The following is a 9,307-nucleotide window of genomic DNA, read 5'->3' on the forward strand; positions in this document are numbered from 1 at the left end:
TCATCCCACAGCAGAGAATTGTGAAGCTTGATGATACACTGCAGAAAGAAATATTTCATTTTAATTTGCTTTAAAAGCCATGCCCTTTAATTTTGATGTGTGTCCCCTTGTTCTTGTGCCATCAAATAAAGTAAAAATGTTTCTGAACATTTTTTACTCTATCCTTCAAATAATTTTGTATCGGGTACCTGAATGTCCCTGCTTAGTCTTCTTCTCTAGGCTATATAATCTTTTTATTTATTTATGGCTTCTTTCTTTACTTACTATTCATAAACTGATTTGAAGATATATTATGAAATTCAAATGTAATGTATTTTTCTGCTATTTTCTACTATGCCTTTTAAAGTCTCAAGTATTTCTTCCATCATCTGCCATCCATCCCCATTGATTCTATGTAAGATGACATCTAAGCCTTTATAATATTCCTGGAGAATAGCCCTCCCTCTTCCTCAGTCAAGACTGAGGAACAAAGACACCAAACTCCAATGGATCTTTCCACCCTGGCCCAAAGTATACATATGCTGCATTCTAAGGAGTCCAAGCCTCCATGCTGTAATCAGACCCTTATGAGCTCTACAAGACTCTGGATGGCTGCAGAGATGCGCCTCCATGATTTGGACTCCAAGATCAGAGCCCATGAGAACAGTGTAGACCCAACTCATCCAAACTCTTAGTGCATATTGAAGTCAGGGAGATTTAAGTCCATGCCTACAATTAAGCCTATGTCTTAATGATGTTAATACATAAAAATGGATTCGAGCATCTGCCTGCATACTTTGAACCAGGGCCTGTGTGAATATTCATGTAGTGAAGACACTATCAATAACACTTACCGTTACGCTGTACTCCATAGTGTCAGAACCTTGATTTAAGGATCTGCTATTAGCCTTGGACACAAGGCTTCTCCACAGAGGATCATACCAATTAAGATTATTTTTCCCAATGTGCAATAACTTTATATTTCTACAAATTAAGTGTCATGGTCTGATTCTCTATCTGATTAGATCTTTTGCCAATTGCTCCTAGTCCTCCCACTTGGAACTAGACTGGATTTTGTTCCATCAGCAGCACATTTCACCCCCTTTTCTGGTCATACCCTCTTCCACATCGCAAAGTAAAATACTGAGAAATGTTGATCCAATATTGATCACTTGATTTCCTCATTGTTAACTTCCCTCTCCTCTGATCTTCAGCACTTTTGATGATTCTTTAAATTCTACTGCTCTACTTGGCTACCTTTTAATTCATGGGAGGGGTTCAGGTATTTTTCTCTGTAATGTCTCTAAAAATGGAACTTAGCAGCAAATTTAGGAGACCTCAAATAAATTATAATCACCAAGTTCCTTTTATCCACTATTTTTATTAACATTGTCAAAGATTTCTAACAAGGATCAATGGTATGACTTACCCTTTACCAGGGTGTGAGTCAGAATCATATCTTTTCAACTTACCCAAAGCTGGGTTATTTTATCTTTAAAAGTACTCAAAAGTCAGTTTGCCAAGCATTTGAGTATGATTCTCCACTCTGCAATTTCCCATAGCTTCTTATTCCTTTTAGGTGAAAGGACACCTGGGTGATATGCTTCCATGGTTCCCGTGAACAGAACAATGAAACCCAGGGGACTTTTTGCATAAGCAAATTGGAAGAATATGTCTCTGCGTAAGCAGCTCCAGAAACAGCTGTTTGTCTTAAGGATACATTATACACCCTCATCAGCACTGCTGCTATTTTATATGTTATTTCCCTTCACATGAACAAGATCTGATCTGTTTTATTTATTGCCCTTGACTTTCTTAGACTGTCGCATGCACTCTTCAGCCTCTGCAGTTACCATCTCTGATTGCAAAATAAAAAGCCCCTGCGTACATCTACCGTAGTATAGAACAGTACAAATCACTGTAACTAATATACATCCTCAGCACCCTTTTACTCCATGCCAGCAAGTAGTCTGAACCCTGTGAGTCTATACCCATGTATACATCTCTTTTGCTTTGCTTCTGATATCTCACTTATGTTCTCGCAACATTTACATGTTCTAAAAAATGTGCTGATAATGATGCTGTTACTCCAGTATTCACAGCCTTCCTGATGTTGATTCTACTAATCTTAACCGTCCTATGCTTGCATCATTACAACAGCTGTTCCCCTTCTCCCCACCTGTCCGGTAGTCCCTGAATTCACACTTGTATTACAGTTCAGCTCCCTAAACACTTTTTGATAAGCTTCTGTTCCATGTGTCTTCCTAACTAACCCTCAAAGTTACTGTACAGACTACCCCGGTTTGTTCCTGCAGACTTTGGCAACTGTGACTGAAGCACACTGGCCACACCTGTTAGGACACAGGTGGGGAATGTTTCTTTTTACATCTAGCATCCCCCAACTCGCTTCATATCTGAGCACCTATAACTGCAGGTAGAAATAACTGCAAAGGTACCTAATGTCTGGGGTATGTCTAACTGCTTCATATGCAGCTCCTGCTGAGCAGAAAGATGTCTAAATGGTATCAGTTGTGTCCATGCACCACTGCAGGCCAAAACTGCACCCATAATCGTTAAGCATCACAAAACAGCAGATTCCAGAATAGAGGCCAAATTACTAGTTGTTCAAAATTGCACCCTAAGGGATGGCTCCTCCTCTGGTATAAGTAGGCTTAGCTCCATTAGCTTCAATGAGTTTATGCTGATTGACAGCAAATAAGGATCTAGCTCTTTCATATTCATTCTCTCTACTACATGTATTGGCTGTCCTGTTTCATGTTATAAGGGTACAGCCAATACTGCTAATACATGTCAAAAACACCAGGCTCTGTCTTACTTTAGTTCAGAATAAACAGATCGAACACATTCACCAATGCATACCACCAAATACAGTGCACCTAGAAGGACAGAATCAAATGCTGCTACCGCATGGTGACTGTTTCTCTTCCTCTGCCTGGTAGCAAAGGAGAGATGGCAGAGGACTGAGAAGACCTTTTGGTTTTCTGAGTGCTGCATGACCTGTGAGACTCTCTGCCTGGCATGATGACTATAGCCTGAACATCTTCACTGTAGACAGCAAGAGAGCACACGTGTATGGATTGTGACATGGTTTCTCTCTCTGTTTAAGTGTTATCACCTTATTATCACCTGTTGTTATTACCCCGAGCCAAATGAAATTGCTGGTTTGTATTTGTAGGATTTTGCTTATGTATAGAGACCTCTTTTGCTTCTGGCATCAAGCTGTTGAGTAGCTGCTAAGCATGCACTATGTTCCACCCCAGAGCTGGCTTTGTGACACTCCAGGTATGAGTGATGTGCTTTGTGAGGCATCTTGCAATCCTTTGGAAAGAAAGGTATTATTACTATTACCTGCCCCTCTAACTAGGACACAGAGCCCCAGCAAACATCATCCACTGCTAGGCCCTGCCCAAATAAAAGCACATAGTCCTTGCCTTTGGAATAACAAGCAGTAGGGGCACTCCTGATACCTGGGCACCTGCCCACTATCCTACTTACATCATAAATCTGGAAAAGGATACACAGCATGACTCCATCATCAGTCACTGTCTAGAGACCAACCCTGCAATCAGCACCTAGTGGTCTTATTACAGATATTTGGATGTCAATACAATTAGCAGTTCCTCTGAAGTGAAGAGAATCAATCATGTGAATAAGAGTTCAGGTGCCAGACTTTAGAAGCAGCCCCTAGTGATGTCTCAGCTATTGTCCTAACAACAGAATTCGGTAGGGTTCTGGTAAGTCCCAGAATCAGTACCCAGTCGTGGTGTAGTATGAGTCTGGCAACATCACCCAATGCTCCCCTCTGAACTGCCCTATGAGCACAGCAAACACAACACCATTCCATGTGCAAGCTCTATCATCTGCCTTCTGCACCTTGCAGGAAGCAGTGAGATCCACCTAGTCCAAGCAGGCTACTGGAATAAAAAACAACAGGCCCCTCTCTCCTTGGAAATAGTGTGGGGCAGGGATCTCCTGAAATAGCATCCAAGGCCAGAGTGCAAAGATGTAGGTAGGCTGTATCAGCCCACATATCAAGGAAACCCCAGTCCATATTCCCATCTACTCTTCATAGAAATATGTCACAATTTATTCCAGCCTGTTAACTTCTGTTCCAGGGACAAGTGAACCAAATGGGAATCTTCCCATTGACTTTAATGGGCCTTGAATCATCTCCTTATTCTCTTTTCCAGTTATACTGGCATTCATCCTCAACTGAAAGGGCACAGCCCAGACCATCATGTCTGGAGATGACGTCAGCAGCTATTTCTCTCTGGTTCTCATATGCCAGGCTGAAGTCATCAGCTTAACTCAGACTAATTCTGTAGACACTCAATTCAGTCTCAGCAGAGGAAGCCAAGGGATAAGGCCGATGTTCTTTCCCAGACCCTGCTGACAGGGTTTTGGTTTTTTGCCAAAGTTACAACCCCTTGGCCTGCCAGAGTGACCTGTGTTCTTGTCAGACCTCACAAGCAGAGCAACACTGAGTCTGGTAGATAGCCATGTTGGCGACCTCAGTGGAAAACTCAGAGCACTGTAGAAAAATAGCTGGCATGACACAGGAGGTGCTCTTTCCTCTGAACTAATCAATGGATCAATATAATACTTGGAGAAGGGGCCATTTTTCAAAAGTATAAAACCACAAGAGCAGATTGTGGCCTATAAATCCATTCAGGGCCAAGACTTGCCATGCAAAGACCTTTTCCCTTTCCAGCAAAAGGCAGGCTTAACTGCTAAACCCTCAGGAGGCCTTTCTGCATGGTCTGGGATGCTCTAGGGCACCGTCCCCCAGATTTTAAGGGCCCACAGCACTCTGGCAAGCTTAGGCCTGCTAATCAAGCCCCAGGGCACTCACCATAGCTAACAGTGGATAATTACATCCTGCTTGCCTAACTTCATCTCTGTACTTCCAATGTAAGATGCTATTTTCCACTTCCCCTTTTAAAATCTGTGGCACAGAAGACCTGCTGAGCTCCCTCCCAGAAGTGGCTACATTTCATCACTGGGTGAGGGATTTCAGTATAGGTCCGGATCCTCAACAGACCTCCATTACCTACTTTTGAGCTCTGCTGATTTATACCAGCTAAGGACCTGGCTCGGGGCCTGCTAAGTGCACCTGGGATCCTTTGAGTCGAGAGGTATGCTGTTATTTACTATTATCAGTCACCAATATTGTTGTTGACTATTGGCTGCAACGATACCAGGAGTTAAAGTTCCACTGAGAGAAGGGCAATGTATGCAGCTCTTTGCCTGCATCACACCAGATCCGTTCTGGGGAAGTGCTGCACTGTCTAAACTAAATGAGAGCTTCACTGCTTTGCAGCCAGCTGAACTCCTGCTTTGCAAAGCAGGCCCTGACCAACTGGAATGGAGTCAGAGCTCCCCCTTCTGGGAGTCACAATCCTATCGTGTGACACAGCCTCCTGGTACAAATGAAGATACCGGTGCAGGGGCTCTGAGCTGGCAAACATTTTCAGTAATACCAGAAAGATTTTGCATTGCAAATAGACTTGTGCCTCCCATCCACACATACGGGAAATTAGATCCATATATGCTGCTGAGTGCTTTTTTTTTTTTCTTTTTTTCTGTCCTGAATATTGGCTAGCTCCTTGATTTTTATTTTATTTTATTTGACTCTAGGAACTTTGATTTTTGCATGGGGGTTTGTTTGTGTGCACTTCTCCTCCCTTGACAGCCTCTTTTGACGTTTTATAGAAATCCATTTTTTGTTGTTCTTTCAGCGTACATTTCTCAGCCCTGTTGCATCAGATGTAAATACCCAATGTACGCACATGCCCAGATAAACTCTAAAAATCCAAATCTATTTCTGGACATAGGCACACATGAGCACGTATGCTTTTTTGTCTGAGCCAATTCCTGCAATGCTCAAGTGGTGCTCATGGTGACGGTGATGGGAGTTTTGCCTGAGCAAAGACAACAGCATTTGACCCTGTGTTTTATAGACCATAAAGCACAGGAAAGATAATAACCAGTAATCAATAATAACTATTCATGGACATGTTCCGTGCCACCCACCATTCACCATCGCTGCCGTGCTAGGCCATATGAGTACCTCCAAGATATTAAACACTGGATGAGTGGGGGTAGGGGAGAGCATGGATAAACCCTTCTCAATCTCTCTTGGGAGCAGCTCTTAGTTGCAGCAATGTATGTCTTAGTGCATCCATGAAATCCTAAATTTTAACAGGGCAGTCAGCTGGCTCATTAGATTCCTGCCCTGGGGGGATTACACAACCTCTTAACTAGGTCCTTGGAATAGTAGGCAAAGGAGGGGGAGGGAGGGAGATGGTGGTTAGTGTATCTTAAACCAGTGACATCATCTTCCCTGCAAATACCTGACCAGTGAGTTCATCCCTGAACTAGGGTGGGATGGGGAGTGCCTAAGTGAACTCTGATGGGCTGCAGGGGTTTTGCCTTGAGCTCAGTGGGACCCTGCAACTTGAGTGCAGGTATGTTATGCACACACTGAAATGTTCTCACAGATTCTCTCTCATCCACACATGCTGAGTCAAAAACAAATGCAACACAAGTAGAGCAGAGCACGTGAGATACCTGTTCACCATTCCCACAGACTCCAGCTCTACCCAGGAGCCTATAGGGTGCGGGATTGTTGCCTCTCAGGTGCAATTCACTCTACACCTATGGCTGAAGCTCTTCTGCCTTTCCTGTAGCAAAGTAATTGCTGAGTGCTGAGGTCATGGAAAGAGCAGTAAAAGGGGAGGGGGTGCAAGCATTTTATGCTGTGTAGCAAAGGACTTTGGAGGCAGACCCATGACTAGAACTGAAAACAAAGCCCAGCCTATGCCATGGAAGAAAACTACATATCTAGAGGCCTGCAAACAGCAGGGGAGGAGGAAGGATGGAGAGAAACACTGCTTCTCAATTTGATCTGCACCATGAGAATGACAATATAGTTCTTGGTAGTGTATGTATGTGCAATGCGCATGTGAAAGACCAAAACTGTGTGAGAGGACATAGGGAGAATTGTAAGAGTCCAGAATTGGTTGGTGTGTGTGTGTGTATGAGAAAGAGAGAGAGCGTGCGTGCGAGAGAGAATTATGTGTGCATTCATAGGGGGAACTGCATGTGTCCATAATTGTGTGGTGTATGTCTGCATGTAAGAGAAAGAGAGAGAAAGCAAGATATTTTATGCCTGTGTATCTTGTGTGTGAGGCTAAGGGGATCAAAGTCACTAGCAGACCAGATCTATCTTTAAAAAGAAAAATAAATCTGCACATTTGCACCAAAGCCTTGCTCATCTCCTCTTTACTTGCAGAACCTGAGACTTCTCTTGCAACTCTTCCAAAAGCAGCTCAACTACCATTAATGAATTAATATTATATTAACTGGGCTAAAACACAGGGAATCATTCTTTTCTGCCCAGTGCATCAGCTCCAGATGTCAATCACAGGGCTAAATCTATACGTTAAGATTGTCAGCATTTTGTCTGCAGCTTCTTTCCTTCCTCTAATGCTTCTGCCTCTGAAAAGTAAGCCCCCAAAATAATTTGCAGGCAGATACCTTCGCTTCTTCCCCGCTTCCCCCCTTACCCCCCAAAACACAACCCAGTCTTGACTATTCCATACCGATGCAAGCTGTGCTGGACCTCTAGGTGATGATGTAATGGGGGTGGATGTGCTCTCTCACCTTACCTCCCCTAATTCCCTATGGGCTGGGAAAGGCAAAGTTGAGCTCCTTACCCAGAAGCTAGCAAGCAGCCTCACAGCCGAGCCTCTCATCAGTCTCCAGTTCCTCCTGAAGATCTCCGATCTGTGACTCTCCCCCTTCACCATCACCATTACCCTCAACACCGCCTCCCCCTCCACAACTCCCTCTGTTCCTTGCTCTATTTCAGTTTCTTCCCATTCCCATTAGAAGTAGAGGCAATCAACCCAGTGTGGGATTTAAAGCGACAGACTCTCCTTTTCCTCCAGGATTTGCCTGTCACTTGCACAAATGGAACAGTGGATTAAGTGGAGATGACACCATCTCCTTGGGGACATTGTCTTGGGCTGTATCAATACTCTGACATATATATATAGAGCCATGCATTTAGCTTCCTTACCCAGCTAGGAGGCTGCACCTATCTTTCCATGCATTAGACAACATACCTTGCATGAGCTACGTGATGCCATTGCGTGAGACATCCCCAATCCACAACCCCCCCCCCCGCCTTCATGTGCAAATTCCCTGCATAGCCACAAGCTAGTTGCACGCACACACATGCACGCACCCCCCCCCCCCAATAGGTTACCGGACTTTTGTCATGGACTCCCCATATGAACTCCATGCTATCCCAGAAGGGGGTGGGACACAGAACCTGTAAGACAAACGTGTGTGTGTTGGTGGGTGGGTGCAGTGGGGGTGTGGGGTGTATGTGTGTGTGTGTCTGGTGGGGGGATGCAAGGGGGAGTGTGTGTGTGTGTGTGTGTGTGTATCTGGTTGGGTGTGTGGAGGGAGGGGGGGGGTGCATGTGTGTGTGAGCGTGTGTGCGTGCTTGCAATGCCCCTGACTCCAGGCTTGAGGGAATGCAACTGCCCACAGGTCTAAAAATCCGTTGCAAATCAGACCCGTAGGTGCACGCAGCCGGGCAGGAGGACATGGTGGAAGAGGAAACGCAGTCTCCCCCTTACCTGATGTTAATGTTCCTCTTCGGCGGAGATCGGCTCGCCCGTGGCTTTTATTCGGCTCGGTAGGAACTTGTGAGAGAGCTTCTGTGTCCAGCTCGCATACTGGGTGCTGTGCTGAGGATGCAGGCGTGGAAAGACTGGGGCTCTAGCAGTCCTTTTCATGCTCAGACAGAAAATCCCTTCCCTGGATGCGGCTTGCAGGCATGAAGGGCAGAGGCAAAAAAAAAAAAAAAAAAAAAAAAGAAAAAAAAAAAAAAAACCCAAATCCTTTCCCCCTTTTCTCTCTTTTTTTTTTTTTTCCCTTTTCTTTCTTTCGTTCTTTCTTTCTCCCCCTTCCGCCTCTCTCCCCCCTCTCCTGTGCCGATCAGTCCATAGCCACGGGGGAAGCGGCGGCAGCCGGCGGAATGGAGCGGGGCTGCAATCCAAATGAGAAGGGCTCCGGGAGGGGAGCGGAGAGGCTGGGCTTCCCGGGCCGGGGGAGGGGCTTCGGGCAGCCTGGAGAAAATGAATGGGGACAAGGGGAGCCGGGAGAGGCGAGGGCGGAGCCCCGGCCCGCGCATCTTATTCGGAGAAGTGCTTTGGCCGGCGGCCGGCGGGGGGCCGCAGGGCTGCCACGGGGCCTCGGCATTGGGTGGGGAGGGGAGGGGGCGCAGGGGGCG

General features: G+C 45.4%; 1 protein-coding gene across 1 annotated transcript in view; it reads right to left on the reverse strand.

Annotated features, from left to right (window-relative positions):
- BRINP1 (BMP/retinoic acid inducible neural specific 1) overlaps positions 1–8,934 on the reverse strand; it is a 93,942-nt gene extending 85,008 nt beyond the window's left edge. The window contains exon 1 of the mRNA XM_019540654.1: positions 8,652–8,934. The gene's annotated coding sequence lies outside the window, so the exon portion shown is untranslated. The remainder of the gene's footprint in view (positions 1–8,651) is intronic.
- Positions 8,935–9,307: the final 373 nt, after the last annotated feature.

The sequence above is a fragment of the Crocodylus porosus genome, unplaced genomic scaffold, assembly GCF_001723895.1.
Source record: "Crocodylus porosus isolate Cpor-Errol unplaced genomic scaffold, CroPor_comp1, whole genome shotgun sequence".
Classification (NCBI taxonomy): Eukaryota; Metazoa; Chordata; order Crocodylia; family Crocodylidae; genus Crocodylus; species Crocodylus porosus.